Source organism: Myxine glutinosa, chromosome 10, assembly GCF_964187855.1.
Source record: "Myxine glutinosa chromosome 10, kmMyxGlut1.1, whole genome shotgun sequence".
In the NCBI taxonomy this organism is placed as follows: Eukaryota; Metazoa; Chordata; class Myxini; order Myxiniformes; family Myxinidae; genus Myxine; species Myxine glutinosa.
In genome coordinates this window covers 70,093,406-70,110,943 of record NC_136270.1, presented here as the reverse complement: position 1 = coordinate 70,110,943, position 17,538 = coordinate 70,093,406, and the positions used below count along the sequence as shown (strand labels likewise).

The following is a 17,538-nucleotide window of genomic DNA, read 5'->3' as shown; positions in this document are numbered from 1 at the left end:
GGAGCCAGGGGAGTCGATACGCTCCGGGGATGAAGATTTGGTTCTTTAATCCCCGGAGGCGGAAGGGCAGGTGCCCAAAACTCACCTCCCCCTGGCAAGGCCCGGGAGTCGTCCTGTCGCAAGTCTGTGACGTGGTCGTAAAGATCAAAATGGGGCCACGGGCCCCCCCCTCGGATCGTCCATGCCGACCGGATAAGACCTTATGCCGGCGAGCAGGTGCCCTCATGGATCGCCTTGGCTCTAGATGCCGAGGCAGGACCCAGTACCTCTTGCGACGAGGGCCGTAGCGTCAGAGGACTGGGGGGAATGGTAGTGGAACATGCCCCATGTGATGGGATGGCCAATCCACCATCCCTCACAGAGGGGGGCAAAGGAGCACTAGATTTATGGGGTTTATGGCAGTGTAAGCTCGCCAAGGGAGGGTTTGGATAATGTATAGGGACCCTAGAGATTGACATTAGGTAACGTTAAGGTTAGTTAGTGACAAGGATACCTGTAGTGGGGACGCAGGTAGATTAGTGTGGATGATAATGACGAGGGAGCGCAATAGTTTAAAGGGATGACTGGGAAGCGCAAGTTTCAGAGGGGAGTAGTTAGATGAGATGATGCCGTGTGTTTGAGGATTAGAAGTGTATTGTGAAAAGTGTGTGAGGAACAGGTGTGATTGCACAGGTGTGCAACTGAACAGGTGTGTGGAGCAGTGTATGAGGGAGTGATAGTGATGAGTTGTGCTGACCAAATGGTCCAGGGAGAAGGAGGGTGCAGGTGGCACCAGGTGTGAGTGCACAGGTGTGCACCAACAGGTGTATGGAATAAATGGTTGTGTGGAAGACATGGAGTGTGGAATATATGGAGTCTTGGAATGGATGGTCGTGGAGTGAGTATGGTGGAAAATATGGAGTGGAGTGGATGGTGCGAAGGTGTGAATGGGGGAAGAGTGGACCCCCATCACGGATACCCGGGGCGGGTAGTGTAAGTGTTAGGTAGAGGGTATAGGTAAATTGTGGTTGGATATTGGCATCTGTGGTGCGGGTGGAAGAATGGTGATTGGATGGGTGCATTAGTGTTGTGGAAATGGCTGGGCGTGTAGCCTGTTAGTGTGTGTAGTTGGTTTGGGCACTCCACCACTGTGAGGCTGTCGGCCAGGTGAGGCCGCAGGTGGGCTCTGGGAGCCGGTAGGGTAGTTGTGGATGGGGCCCGAGGATCCGGAGGACGGACCCGGGTAGCCCAGTGCCAGAGGGCACCGAGGGGTGACAGAGCCAGGAGGGGCCTTCCCCAATTAGATAGGTTAGGATGAGGAGCTAGGTAAGCTCGGGTGGCAACTGCAGTGGTGGAGGTGTGCAGGTGGGTAGACCTGCTGGAAGAGCTACACGTCTCAGCCCAGAAATTGTGCAAGGGCACCGGGAGATGAATCGGGGGAGTGAGACCCCAAATTGAGAAGCACCACAGTTTGGTCAATGGGAATTGGTTTTTAGAACCCATAGTGTAAGTTGGCCAATGGATTGGCAGGGAGAGACCCCGGGTAGTGTAAAGTGTGTTAAAGTCATTTAGAAAGTAGTTAGGATGAAGAATCTCCTCGCACCATCTACATGCACTCACCTGAGATGACAGGTACTCCACACCATGCCAGGTTGTTTTTATTATTTTTATGTGCAAATGTTTTGGATTGTGAGACGCATCATGACGTGGGTGTGACATTGTGCTTGATGTTCCATCTCTTCCTCCTTATGAGGATTGATGATGAATTTGGTGATGGCAAATTTTGGATAGAGGAATTGTGGAGACGAATTTAGTGTCGGGGAAATATGGGGAAGACGTGACAGTAGCGACGAATTTGTAATGTGTAGATTTTGTACATAAGGGCAAGGGTAGTGTAGGTGACAAGGGGGTGACGTACGGTAGGGACGAGCTTTCTCATTTCGCTCTCCGTACGCATTTCGCCTTGCATTGCCTTGTTTGATGTGTACCCTTGTGACCTTACCCCTCGCTCATCTGTCTTGTCCCCCTTTTGTCTCCCACATGACCTGAACGCCGCTGGGCGCCAAGGGGAGCGTGCGTGAGTCCGCCATTGTGCGCACGGAACTCCCAGAACCAGCTGTCTGCATCGATGCACCACATTATGGACCACATGTCTGTGGCCGAGCACCACTTATGGACCCCATGGGTTGGGGCATGGCCCCTCTGCTGCAACCGGCCATGAGGGCCTGAAATCTTGCTGGCGGACCTTGGCCACAGGGCACCGATGCCCCACAGGTGAACCACACTAGTCGGCCCCTGTGGGCCATAAATAAATAAAAATGGACACGTTGGGTGCATTTCATTTTCGGTTCAAATAGGCCGCCAGTAAGAAAATGAAGGAAAAAGACAACAACTGGAAGAAATAATAATAGCCAGCAGAGGGAGCCAAAGAGCAAGAGACCACCTGCAGGGTTTGGGGTTGTTGATTTATTTTTATGCATTGAACTGTGGTGACTGCACCGATTGGTGCTTGAGGGTATTTTGGTGCATTTTGGGTGCTTTGATGGTGCATTGATGCAGAGCAGACTGTCTCCCCCCAGAAAGAACAATCACAGGTCCTGGGTTGCGTTTTGTAAATAAAAGTAGCGTCAACTGTAAATAATGCTCCCCACCGTCAGTGTATAGTTTGAAGACCATTCCGCAATTCGGTTAACTGTGGGCGTGAGTCTGTTAGGCAGGGTGAAATGGAGCAGCGGGACACATTTATTTATGTTTTAAAACTGTCGCACTCAGGGTCAGGTTAAAAGTAGAGGGAACTACACCTATGTTTCACACTAAATAAAAGTTGTAGGCCCGGGACGTGCCTAAGAGGAGGAGGGTGCAGTGTTGCGGATATGAGGATTGCATTTTTTTATTGTGTGTATTGTAGTGGTAAATTGTTGTGTAACCTTGGTTGAATATGGCCCCTCCTGCCTCCAGAGTTGTGTAAAGGTAAAAAGGGCATCCCGGTAGTTATTCCATAAACACCACATTGCAGGACACAATAAAACCCTTGTTCAGTAGCTTATATCTTATTATGTGTTTTAGAGTAAGGCCTTGCCTTCCATTAGAATGACACTCCATTGCACCGAATCAACTAAGAATAGCTCGCCTTCAATAATTCCATTTCCCAGCCAAACTCTCCATCTGTGGGTAAAGCAGTTCACAAGCGTGGGGTCCACGCCCTCTCATTTCGCTGCTATCATGAATATGTGCTCCTTGCTCTGTTTGAGCAGGAGGGGTGGGGTCGCCCGGGAGAGGCAAACCCAGGGCGCGCCACGAAGGGCGGGGCTGTTCAGCCCCATGCCCAAATAAGGAAACAAGCCCGTGGCTCGCCATGAGGGGCGTGCCGTCGGTGCCATCCCCAAATAAGGAGACAAGCCCGTGGGATTACCATACAAGGTCACGAAAGAGAGCACGGGGGAGGAGGGCGGTACCGAAACCGAAGGCGGCGTGTCAGTCCCGCGCTGGAGAGAAGTGAGAGGCAGGGAATACGAGCTGAGCTGCGTGGAGAGGTACACGACAAAGAAAGGGTCCAAGAGAAAGCAGAGGAACTTTTACGAACGAGTTGCAAAGAGATACGGCAGATGAGTCCAGCCCCGTTTCAACCAGCCGCGTGAAGCGCTGACGGGGCAGCGAGTGACCCTGCCGGCGTGCGCTGTAAAGCCGAATACCAGGAGCTGCCGGCGTGCGCTGTAAAGCGGCCTACAATGAGCTGCCGGCTCCCCGCTTCCCGCCCGGATTGGACCTGCTCGCTGTGCCCTGTGATCCCACCTGCTCATCCTTTCCAGCCATTCCTGCCTGCAAGTTCCCCATTTGCGTACGTGAGTTTGTTTTGTTCATGCTGTCCTGGGTAGTAACTAAGTCTGTATAAGCTAGTAATTTTCACTGTGTCACCTGCGTTTTCATGTCCGCTGTAAATACCCGTGACTGCTCTTTTTGCTTATGTGTGTAAATAATAATAAACCCCGTTACTCTTCTGTACGTCTTCTTCTTCCTCTTTGCATTCGTCGTCTTAGTCTTTTCCCCATTGAATAGCGGTGGCGCGATACGGCCAACGTTTGGGTGAATCGGGTTTAGTCGGGGAACAACTGTTCAGTCGCGGAGCCTCCGCTCGGCAAATATAACATCCTTAACCGCGTACCGTAACAATATGTAAGAATGATATTTGCTTTTCGTTATAATTTCATGGTCACGCTCATGGCCAAGGCCAGAGCTCCCAACCACAATCAGATACAACTTCACTGGTAATGACTGAGGGCCCTGGTTTCAGATGAGATCTGGGCCGTCTCTCTGGTCATAAGTCATGCTTTTGATACAGTCTGGCATCCTGCCTTACTCTCCAAACTCTCTGCCTTTGGGATCCAGGGCCAACTCCACACATGGCTTATTGACTTCCTCTACTCCCATAACCAACGTTTGGCTCTCAACGGAATCCTTTCATTTTCCCTTCCTGACAATGCTGGAGTGCCCCAAGGCAGTGTTCTGGGCCCAGTCCTATTCCTGATCATCATCAATTGCGGCGTAATTCGATAGGCCGGATCTCGAACTCTCTGGAAAATCCTCTTTATCTATTTGCTGACGACTCCAACCGCTGCCGTGACACCTCTCATCCGTCAGACAGGTATGGCAGCAGCCTCTTCTCTCTTTGCACATCTTGATAGAATCACATGCTGTTCAAACACTTGGAATATGTCTTTCGATACAGATAAATGTCACACTCTCATTATTTCTCACTGAAAGGACCGTATGGTAACCCTCCTCCCTCTCCCCCATATATTTTCTCAACAATCCTCTTGAGGAAGTTCAGTCAGTCAAACTCCTGCCTCTCATTATTATCAGCCATTAACTTTCCTGAGCAAACCACATTTCAAGTTTTTTTTTTTGTTGAACGCCAGTCGCTAACTGAGCAGCAGCTCCATCATACATAGTCCTTACTTGGCACACCTGAACTCCTATCCACATACAAGGCCTTAATGGAGTACTGCTATCCCCTCTGGGCTGGCGCTCCCGCCTCACACCTTGCTCATCTTGATGCCATGGAAAACCAGGCCTTCAAGATTGTTGAAATCTTCCACAATTAAGCTTAGGCTATGGGCTTAACACTTTCACATCACAGACAGGTCGGTGGTCTCTCGATCTTCCACCATCTCTTTTTTGATCTTACACCCGCTCCTCTTCGTGCTTTGTCCCCCACCACCCCAAAAGTTTCTACAGGGTGCACATGGTCCACCATCAACCCCTACTGGTGAAATTACCTAAATCCTGATTCACTGCTCACCTCCACTAATTTGTTCCTCTGCTTTTCCCACCTGTGGAACCAACTTGCACATCCACTTCAATCTCATTCTTCCCTCCAAGTTTTCAATACAGCTGTTCACCACCATATGAGATCATCCTCATGGCAAAACCATGATCGTTTCTATCCTTGTTAACCCCCCCCCCCCCCCCCACCCTTTGCGCTCAATCCTTCGCCCACCTCCTTCAAAATTTACAGTTTTCCCTTCTGAGAGTTTCCTTCTGTATCTGTATTGTCCACCCCGTGCGTATTCCCTACACCTCAGTCCTCCACACACCCATATTTACCCTGCGCTCACGAAGCGAAAAGAAGGGTTAAGCATTTGGGTGCGTACGTGCATACGTGTCAGAATTTTTTAAAATTCATTTTCGCGGTAAACGTTGGTCCGATTGGCACGAAATTTTACCGAGAACGCGCCTCCGCCTGTATAAAAATTTTATTCACAATTATGACGTCATAGGTCACGTGGTAAGGACGCCATCCTGAAAAAACGTTACACTTATATATCTCCCAAACCGCTCAATGAATTTTTTTTAAACATGGCTCATTGTCAAGTACTCCCCATGAGAAATAAGATATGTTGATGATGTCATTGGTGCCATAAGTATGACGTCATAATTTGACAGGGACAACGCTTAGTCTGATCAGTTTGAAATATATTGAGCGTGATCTATGCAACAATTATATTAGAGAATATAAATTTATGATGTCATCGCTCACGTGGTCTGGCAGCCATATTGGGTCAAAAAATGGGGAAAAAAACGTTAAAAAACAGAAGAGTTGATTCGCACCAAGTTGACGACGCAGGGTAAGTATTCTATGAATACCATCTAGTTGTCCAAGTGTCCATTGTCCCTGTATTATTTTGTCCTTCACCCCGCTGTTGGTGTCCTCACCTCTCTCTTGTTCCTTTTGTTATGTTGCATCCTGATCCATGCTTTAACCATTGACTCTGTGTACAAAAATATAATATAAACAACACCAAAAAACCTAAACGCAACCTTAATCCGAGTCGTGAAAGTCCAATTCTAATCATGAGTCTCATGGAGGCAGCTGTGTAGATGTGGCTTTGCTTCCCATCGGCCGGTAAGAGAACTTTCTTGTTTTGTTAAAATACTTTAGATCAAATTAGCAAGTTCCATTTTCTTCTCCACGTCGGTGTGCCATGTCTACCCAGTCCCCACATTCATTGGGAAACACCCAAACCCTTGGGCGCATCCCCACATCCCAATTGTACATCTCACAACCCTCCGGTTGCACGTACCTAACAACTCACGTTCTCATCAAGTGTTGTAGATTTCACGAGAATTATTTACATCAAATAACTTTTTCCAGAAATTGATTTCTCCTTTCACTAATGCTTCCTTCCGGTCGAGTGGCAACGGCGACAGTTTATCCGGTGCAAATAGGCCGACTTGTTTGGCGGGATTAAAGTAATTGAGGGTGACGGAATGGCTTGTTTAAGCCATGGCTTTTTCAGGGATTTCCAGTGATTAGCTGCTCACTTTGTCTCACCTCCCGATGGTCTCGGCTGCATCACCACATGAGAGGAATCCGTGCTTTGTACAACAGATCTTCTTTTCCTTTCATATGAAACACCTTGCTCATTGCGGGTAGTGCAATTTGCTAGGGTGTGGCTGTGCTGCTTCGTGTACAACAGAAACCTACCTCTTCACCACTACATTTTAATTCATCTGAGAGCGACACTGATTTTTTGATCACGCAATAATTCAATAACAGCCATAATTTTGCATTTTCTTATAATATGTAGGAATTATTATTAGCTTATCTGGAATTGGAATTTCAGATAAGGTATTGTCCGTCCGTGTCCATCTTTAAAACAGATCTTTAAGGTCTTTAAAACACCTGTTCACCACCATCTCTTATCTTGAGGGTGACGGAAGATTTGCCCTGATGTTCTTTCCCCCATCCAAAACCTTGATCTTTTATACCCCCGTTAATTCACCCCAGATCCACTTTTTTGAAATACCGACTTCTTTCCTGGAAGTCCTAGCAGTGGCCATGTGTTTTTTTTTACCTCTTCCATCCCCCACTCCCCTTCCCACGCCTCCTCCCCCCAAGCCCTCTCCCTCCCACAGATCTCCCTGCTCTCGGATGTGGTACTTGTGTGCTTCCCTCTCTCCTCATTTTGTCTCCCGCTCCCTTTATTTCCTCTTATGTGTCGGTTAATTTTTTTTATTGTTTTTTTTTTGTGATTAATGTTCGCTCTTACACGAGCCTCGATCTTGTATACAAAAAAAAAAAAAAATCTCCCATTTCAACTTCTCCGGCCAAACCGCTGGGCCGATCCGGCTGAAATTTGGCAGCAAGGTTCTGCTCCTAACTGGTAACGGGGATTGCGAAGCTCGTTACTTTCACATTACTTTAAGGAGGTCAAAATGGCAAACTTGGAAAAATTCCTTCAAAAATCTTCTTCTCCAGACCCAGCAGTCAGTATGCTACCAAATTTGGGTTACATTAGGACAGGGCCCTGCTGTTAAATTGTGGAGGCCATGCCCATCACGTGCCCGAAAGTGTGTCAAAATGGCCGACGTAGTAAATATTTTGGAAAATCGTATAGACTCCTTCAAAAAATTCCTTTTCCAGACCCACTGGTCAGAATGCTACCAAATTTGGGTTACAACATTAGGGCAGGACCCAGATAAGCGACAGGTCAAGTGGTCCTATTTTTATAATTACTACACAATTTGAGCAGCTCGGTGGTGGAGTGGGTGAAATATTGTTGGATTGCCTTCACTGGTGTTTGATTTCCATTGCTACTTCGGGTTAAAATTTCCAAGTGTCCAGGAATTGTTTTTCTTCATCCTCATCATCACCTACTGCGCTGAAAGGTTGTGTCCTGTTGTTGTTTGTGACGTGCATAAATGGGGGTTCTTCTTTGTTCGTATGCAGCGCAAGGCTGCAGGGTAGCATCATTGGCTGAGGGTGCGGCGTGCTGCTGATGGAGTGCCCTCTATGGTTAGGGCAGGCTGCACATGTTGCTAACGGGTAGTGCAGCAATTGCTGGGGTGAGACTCAATCTGTGCCTTGCTTCCCAGTCAAGTTAGAGGGTTCAACCTGCACACACACACACACACACACACACACACACACACACACACACACAGACACACACACACACCCACACCCCCGCTCCCCCTTCAAAAGGGGATTGGACAGATATTGGGAAGGAAAAAGGTTGCGACCTTGTACTAGCTATATACATGCACCAGCATGTTAAAATTTAAATAGTCTCAATGTTGGAACCCATCTGTGGATCGGTCCCATCGGCCGATGGGTCTGCGCCATCTGCGGATGTGTTGTTCACCTTGAAGGTGAACCCATCTGTGTTTCCTATGCATCAATGGTGGATGAGTATGTTTATTTGAACCTAAAAATAAGCAATTGATGTCATAAATGTTTATAAAGCAGTCCGTGACATGTGGTTTAACCTGTTAAACATTTAAAAATCATCTCTGTTAAATTCCTACCACATGTAATTCCAATGACTGTGTACCTGATTGAAGAGCACCATTCTGTCAACACATTCCTTCAAGGTGAACAACACATCCGCAGATGGCGCAGACCCATCGGCCGATGGGACCGATCCACAGATGGGTTCCAACATCAACACATGTTCAAACCTGCAGAGAAGATCAGGAGATTATATATATATATACAGTCACGTGAAAAAGTAATTACAGTAAGTACCTAACCTCACCACATACAAGGCTTTCATCCGCAGCTCAATGGAATACTGTTCTCCCCTATGGGCTGGTGCTCCTGCCTCACACCTGGCTCGGCTTCACGCTGTTGAATCCAAAGCTTTCAAAATCATTGGAATCTCCCGCGATGAAGCTATCTCTGAGGGCCTTTCACTCACTCACCGCAGGCAGGTAGGTGGTCTTTCTGTCTTCTACCGACTCCTCTCCGGCCTTGCTCCCCCAGCTCTCTCCGTGCTCTGTCCCCCAAATATTCCTACAGGTCGCACAAGATCTGCCAGCAACCCTCTGATGGTTAAACTGCCGAAATCTCGGCTCTCTGCTCACCTTCACTCTTTCATTCCTCTTTTCTCCCGCCTGTGGAACAAACTCCCACACTCCCTTCAATCCCTCTCCTCCCTCCAGGTCTTTAAAACAGCTGTTCACCACCATCTCTTATCTTCCCCCATCCATAACCTTGATCTTTTCTACCCCCACTAATTCACCCCAGATCCACCTTGTTTGAAATTCCAACTTATTTCCTGGAAATCCTGGCAGTGTCCATATGTTTATACCTCTCCCACCCCCCCCCCCCCTTCACATGCCTCCCCCCCTTCACATGCCTCCCCCCTTCACATGCCTCCCCCCCAAAGCCCTCTCCCTCCCACAGATCTCTCGATGTCTCCATGTCTCTCGGTCCCTGCTCTCAAATGTTGTGTTTGTGTCCTTCCCCCTCTCTCCCCGTCTTGTCTGCCGCTCCCGATGTTATTTGTTTTATGTGTCTGTTTGTCTTTCTGTGTGATTAATTTTCGCTCTTTCACGAGCCTCGATCTTGTATACAAAAAAAAAAAAAAAAAAAAAAAAACCCCCATGTAAAGTTTGGACTTTTTCAACATATTTCAACATACAGCTATTTGATCTTCATTTCAACAATATTGATAGATAAAGGTGATATAATACACTTTAAGTACTTACTTTTTCTATATGCGAAATTTGCATTTATGATTATATAAATTATACAATGGACTACAAAATGTAAATGTTTCATGATATTTGTTATATTATATCACCTTTATCTATCAATATTGTTGAAATGAAGATCAAATAGCTGTATGTTGAAATATGTTGAAAAAGTCCAAACTTTACATGGGGTGTACTTACTTTTTCACGTGACTGTATGTATATATATATATATATATATATATATATATATATATATATATATATATATATATATATATATTAGGGTGGGCTTCAAAAAAGCAAAATGCAGATTCTCTCCGGGACATGGTCTAATTCTGTTCCTGTTGGTGTCAAAGGAAACCACACCAAATTTGAATGGAATCCAATAATATGTAGGGGTGCCACATCAGTGATGAATTTTCCCCCATGCAAAAATAGGAATTCCCATTTTTTGGGCTGTATATACACAAAATAAATACATAATTATATGTATACATTAAATATAATATAAAAAATAAATATATAGTAAATATACATTAAATAATAAATATACATAAATACACATTATACATTATATATATACAATATATTATACATACAGTTTTGAGACTTCCTATGATCACTATCTGGGCAATTTTTATGCATGTTTTGTACAGGTTCCCGGGGTCAGGGGTACGCTTTTTTAGTGTGTAATATGTAGGCCTAACTTATTGACTGTGGCTCTTTTGTAGAGAGTGACCCTGTGGAGTAAGAATTAACAGGATTTTACCCACATTCTTGCTTATTTTGCAGATATGGCATGTGCTAGTACCAGTGCTTCATTGAAAACTCGGGCTCAGGATAATGTGTATCTCATTGGGTCCACTTCTGGAGATGCCATCAAAGGTGCCAAACTCCCGACTGTGCATCAATCTCTTGTCCTGTTTTTCCATCACCTGAAGAAGGAGAATCGCACTGCCCGGGAGAGTGCAACCCTCACCATTGAAGAGGTTGTGAAGTTCTGGGAAAAAGCTCACCTACCTACAACGACGAAGCAGCACTGCATCCATCGTTTGGAGAGGCTATATGAAGAATGGAGGAGCCTCCAAAAAGGTGCAAAGCGGGGTGGTGCGACCCAAGAGAAAAAGGAAGCATCCTTCAAGGCCTCCTTGGAGAAGACGTTTGATCTTAGGCATGCAGATTCGGAGGCCATAATCACCAACCCCGAGGACAGGAAGTTTCTTCACGATCAATTCTCAGAGAGGAAGGCTTCAATGGGATCTGTAGACGCTGTGTTGGAAGCAAAAACGTTCTTGTGTGTTTGAAAGATCAGCAGCCACGAGATGATTATCGTGAACTCCTAGAACTGACTGTCATCTACATGGGAGGAATCCCACCTCGTGGAATCCGGATCATGGCTCCAGGAGCAATGCACAGAGCCAGATGGATGGCAAAAGCACTATATTCACTACAGGTGTTCATGTTTCGGTCAGAGTTCCACTTGACACTTCGAGAGGCGAGAGAACTCCAAGCCTTCAACATTTTTGTCTGCCTTGTGTATGTACAGGCTTGGTTTCGGGCTCCACAAGCTATTGAGGCTCCCCTGAATGACATTAACCTCTTCAAGAAGTTGGAAAAGTTTGAACAAATCAATCAGAAGATGGCTCAGGCAGCCTTGAAGGCACTTGGCCGCCACACGTGGTACATGAGCCCAGTACTAGTGGCATTTGCATTCTTTGACACCAGAATTGACAAAGAAAGCAAGATCAATATGATTGAAGCATTGAAAAATGACGGTGAAAACCCCTCTCCAAAGAGACCAGCTATCAAACGAGGAACCGCCCTGTCAATCGCTGGCCTCATAACAAAACACACCAAGCATTTCTTCAGCATCCTAGGGACCCCAACTGATTGGATGGATAAGGATCCTGGTTCATGGGAGCAAGAAACCAGCTTTCAGGAAGCAAAGAAAGCCGCCAGTGGCTTGGTCGTGGTGAACGACAGGGCAGAAAGGGGTGTCGCATTGATACAAGACTACAATAAGCTCCTTACAAAGGATGAAGAGCAAAAGCAAGCTCTGCTCCAAGTTGTTGCTGCTCACAGGAAGATGTACCCCGATGCCAAGAAGGCAACAGTGGTGAAACAGGCCCAGAAATAGGAGTTACATTTCTCATTATATTTGGGTTTTTAAATATTATGTGATATGGTGTCTCTTCATTTTATGAACTGAACATTTGGATTGTTATCATTGAATTTGAGTTTTCATAGCAATATAGTGCTATTTGTGCAGCTATTGTAACTTGTGTTTGCTAGAATACAAAGAAAGTGAGTGGAGGGTGGATTTTCATAAAACAAACTTCTGGTTTTGCTTTCGATCCATATATAGAAAAGTTTTGTAGACACCTTTAGTTTGAAGGCTGATGTGGCACCCCTAAATAAAATCAGATTGCTTTCATATTTGGTGTCTTTTCATTTTGGAACAAAAGGAACAACATAAAGCCATGTCCCAGTAAATATTTAAAAACAATTATTTTGAGCACCACCCTAATATATATATATATATATATATATATATATATATATATATATATATATATATATATATATATATATATATATATATTGTTGCGGATATGAGGATTGCATTTTTTTGATTGTGTGTATTGTATTGTGGTAAATTGCTGTGTAACATTGTTGATTATGGCCCCTCCTGCCTCCGGAGTTGTGTAAAGGTAAAAAGGGCGTCCCGGTAGTTAAATCCATGAAACACCACATTGAAGGACATGATAAAACCCTTGTTCAGTAGTTTATATCCTTATTATGTGTTTTAGAGTAAGGCCTTGTCTTCCATTAGAATGACACTCCATTGCACCAAGTGAAAGAGATAGATTCCCTTCATTCCCATTCCCAAAAACCTCCATTTCCCCTTTCGTAATGGCCAAGCCTCAATTTGGCAATTACATCCCCTCCAAAGCCGCCATTGACCACGAGGCAGGGTTGGGGAAGAAAGGCGGGTCCCCACCTCGTCAGAGAGGGGAGGAGTGAGTCAGCCCCACTCAACCAATCACGAACAAGGGGTTGGACTTGGAGAGGGTGTGGAGAGAAACATCAAGGAGGTTCGCGAAGGTTGAGGGGCGGGGCCTATATAACCCGCGGCGGGACGTTCCCCAAAGAGAGTTGCAAAGAGGTCCAGAGATGAGCTGAGAAAGGAGAGGAGCTTTTACGAGAGATGAGCTGAGATCTGAGATGAGCTATGACAAGAGCTGAGTTGTGAGGTCCAAAAGCAGAGGTCATCCAGGGAAGCGCAAAAGCCTGCTATTCGTCACCTTGCTCGCCAGCGGCAGCGTCTACAGCAGCAGCAGCAGCAGCGTCCCCAGCAGCAACAACGCTCGCCAGCCGCGTGGGGCCTGGACGGCAGTTCGGAGCAGGGCCGCGAAGGAACGGCGGCTGCCCAACGCGCGGATTGTGCTGCCGGACCCATTGGACTTTCCTCTCTTTCCAGCCATTCCTGCCTGCAAGTTCCCCATTTGCGTACGTGAGTTTGTTTTGTTTGTTCTGTCCTGGGTAGGTAATTAAGTCTGTATAAGCTAGTAATTTTCACTGTGTTACCTGCTTTTTCATGTCCCCTGTAAATAACCGTGACTGCTCTTTTTGCTTATGTGTGTGTAAATAATAAACCCCGTTACTCTTCTGTACGTCTTCTTCTTCTTCCTCTTTGCATTCGTCGTCTTAGTCTTTTCAATATTGAATAGCTGTGGCGCGATACGGCCAACGTCTGGGTGAATCGGGTGAGTCGGGGAAAAACTGTTCGGCCGCGGTACCTCCGCTCGGTAAATAACATCTAATCATCGGACAGTAACAATTGGTGTCAGGAATGTCGGATTCGGACCTGGGACTAAATTTATTTAGCCCAAATTTTGGAACACCAATTGTACTATTGGCATAACAATTGGTGGCGGGAGTGAGATTCGAGGCCCGAACCAAATTTTAAAAAACATCTCGGAAAAAATTTGGTCAAAATTTGGAGCTGCTGGAAATTTGTGTTTTAAAGCAAAACCCGAATTTTGAAATCGCGCCATGGCTGGTCAAGGCGACGGGATGCTGGTGGGAGAGATAGACGGGGTAGAATCGACCCAGGACCTCGGGGAAATGTATATGGAGGAGGTGGTTGAGGAGGTATCAGGCGCACAAAATGGCGTCCTCGCGCACGTGGGTGTAGCGGCACCAAATTTTGCCGCGCCCGCGACCGTAGCAGCGCCACCGGTGGATTTGAACCTTTTTATGATACAAATGAAGGCCCTTATGGAGAAGAATAGTGAACAAATGGGGAACCGGATGGATGCTCAGAGTGAGCAAATGGGGAACCGGATGGATGCTCAGAGTGAGCAAATGGGGGCAATGAGGGACGAAGCAAGGGCTGATAGTGAGCGATTGGGGGGCGAAATGGGGGGCAAAATGGGAGAAATGGGGGAACGGCTAGAAGCTAAATTTGAGGGTTTAGACAAGAAATTTGAGGGTTTAGACAAAAAATTTGAGGGATTAGACAATGGGATAGAAGGGGTGAAACATGGGTTAACGGGGGTGGAAAATAGAATGGCTGCCCAGGAGAATCAGTTAGAGGGGGTGAAAAATGGGTTGAGGGGGTTAGAAGATAGGATGGAAGACAAATTGCGGGAGATAGGGGAGCAATCCGCCCGAGAAATTAAACAAATGGGAGAGCAGATAGAGGAGGTAAAAATCGGGGTAGAAACCAAATTGGATGCTCAGAGGGATGAATTGGGACAGATGAGGGCAGCATCTACAAAAGAGAGGGAGGAGATGAAAGAGGAAATATGACGAGGTGTAAGTGAGGAGGTCTCGGGGGTACGCGAGGAGGTAAAGCGAGGTGAAAAGCGTATAGAGAAAGAGGTGAGGAATAATACGGCTAGGTTACAGGGGGGAATAGAAGATCTGATGGAGGAGGTGGAACAGCTGATGGTGGGACAGACGGAGTTAGTGGAGCAGGTTCAAATGAACACTGCGGTACTAGGAGGGTTAAAAGCGACACAAAACGACATTAAAAATGACTTGATAGCGACACAGAGGCAATGTCAGATGGTACGTGAGGGACTGACAACGAGGTTGGAAGAGGTGACAGAAGTAATGGAGACGAAGGACCGAGAGGTGAGGACGCACATAGAGACCGTCAAAATAGCCTTAGAGGACGTACTTGAGGAGACGCACCAGGAAATAAAAGAGGTGAAGCAAAAATTAGAGGAAGTGGAAGAAGAGGTGAGTGAAATTAAGAAGAGACGGACAGAAACTAAGAGAGAAATACAGGAGGAGGTGATGGAATATGTTCAAGGTCGGTGCTCAAATCGTGATGTGGTTCTCACTAACCAAATAAAGAGTTTGCAGGTGGTGAAGGAGGTGCGGAGACGAGGTGCCAAGGGGAGTGGCGATATACGAGGAAATGTACATGATGTGAGGGGAGCTTCAGTCGGCTTGGGGGTTGATTTGGATCCGGGTGTTCGTGAGAGGCCGTTGGTGAAGTGTGCGACAGGTACGGTGTGCAAAGGAGGAGGTGTGCGAGAATGTCCGACTCTGGGGTGTGTGAGGAAAAAGTGCGCGCCGAGGAGTGAGTGTGCTGTCGAGAGTGAGTTGGTCGAAGCGCGTGTGCGAGGGGGCACATGGAAGCGCGGTGTGGTGAGTGTTACGGAGGAAGTAACGAGAGAGTGTACACCTGTGGTGAGTGTTACGGAGGAAGTAACGGGAGAGTGTGCGCAAGAGTATGCGCGAGAAAGGTGTGTAACGGACGGGTGCATGTGGAAAGAGTGCGCTGTCAAGAGTAAGGGAGAATGCACGCCTGTGGTGAGTGTTACAGAGGATGTAACGGAAGAGTGTGCGCGAGAAAGGTGTGTAACGGACAGGTGCATGAGGAAAGAGTGCGCTGTCGAGAGTAAGGGTGAGTGCGCTGTCAAGAGTGGTGGTGAAAGTAGTGAGAGTGACACGGAGCGTGAGTTGGTTGTGACAGGTGAGAGAGGATGTACACCTGGAATGGAAGGATGCACACCTGGAATGGTAGAGCGTGTGTGGGAATGCACAATTGAGTTGGTAGTGAGGCACGTGGTTGGGTGTGCAAGTGAGAGCACACCTGTGATTGTCACAGAGCAGGTGACCGAGAAGGGGGCGCGAAGAGGTGTGTTGGTAAGGTGTGCGAACGACGAGTGTGTGCCAAGGTGTTCGGTGGTTAGGTGTGTGACCAAGTCTGTGAGCGGAATCAGTGTACCTGGGTGTGTACGAGAAGGTGCAATGACGAGGAGCATGGGAACAGCTGGATGTATGAGCAAGGAATGGGCTGTGGGGTGTAAGCATGCAGGTGAGGCATCGACGGTAACCGGGTTAGCGGTTAGAACGATATTTAGCCGAATCGGGCCCTCGGTGCGCGTCGGGCAGCTTCACGTGCCGCGAGGACCAGCGGGGATCCGAACCACGGCGGGTTCGAAAGGACCGCCGTACGTGATCCACGCTGGGCCGCGCTTGGAACGGCCGCGTCCGTGCTCCACTAGGCGGAACGGGCAGCCCGATAGGAAGGGTCGTCAGGGCGACCCCTTTTTGTTGAGGCGTTCCGGCAGGTCGAGATCGGGCAATTGGATGGCCCCGTGCCGAGGTGGTGCGTGGGATCTCGGCCCGGGTAAGCGTCCTTCCCTGCACCGAGTGCCGGACGCATCCAGCCGCCGGCACCAAACAACCCGCATTCATTGCTCGGCTTTACGAAGCCGGGCTGTAGAAGTGAATTGGCGCACCGAGAGGCATTAGTAGGTAGACTGTAATGATGAGGATAGTGGTCTGGACCCGAAATTAGAAAAAAAACAAAATTTGATGATTGGCAAAGGATTGGCAGAGTGATGATTGGCAGAGGATTGGTAGAGTGATTGGCAAATTTTTGATTTGTGGAAATTGGACGAGCAAAATTTATAGTGAGAGATGCCCGATGTGGTGGGATGGCAACTCTGTCATCCCTCACAGCGGGGGCAAAGGAGCACTAGTTTATGGGGTTTATGGCAGTAAAAACTAGCCCGGGAGGGTTGGGATAATGTGTAGGGCCCTAGAGATTGACATTAGGTAACGGTAAGGTTAGTTAGTGACAATGACACCTGTAGTGGGGACGCAGGTAGATTAGTGTGGATGATAATGACGTGGGAGCACAATAGTTTAAAGGGGCGACTGGGAAGCGCAAGTTTCAGAGGGGAGTAGTTAGATGAGATGATGCCGTGTGTTTGAGGATTGGAAGTGTATTGTGAAAAGAGTGTAAGGAACGGGTGTGATTGCACAGGTGTGCAACAGAACAGGTGTATGGAGCAGTGTTTGAGTGAGTAATGGTGATGTGTGTTGTGTTGACCAACTGGTCCAGGAAGAGGAGGAGGGTGCAGGTGGCACCAGGTGTGAGGGCACAGGTGTGCAACAACAGGTATGAGGAACAGGTGTATGGAATAAATGGTAGTGTGGAATATCTGGAGTATTGGAATGGATGGTCGTAGAGTGAGTATGGTGGAAACTATGGAGTGGAGTGGATGGTGCGAAGGTGTGAATGGGGGAAGGATGGACCCCCATCACAAA

General features: G+C 47.3%; 1 long non-coding RNA gene across 1 annotated transcript in view; it reads left to right on the top strand.

The window, feature by feature from the left end:
* Positions 1–449: 449 nt before the first annotated feature.
* The window catches only part of LOC144894050 (uncharacterized), a 104,627-nt gene continuing 87,538 nt past the window's right edge, over positions 450–17,538 (top strand). The window contains exon 1 of the long non-coding RNA XR_013624752.1: positions 450–472. This is a non-coding gene — a long non-coding RNA (uncharacterized LOC144894050). The remainder of the gene's footprint in view (positions 473–17,538) is intronic.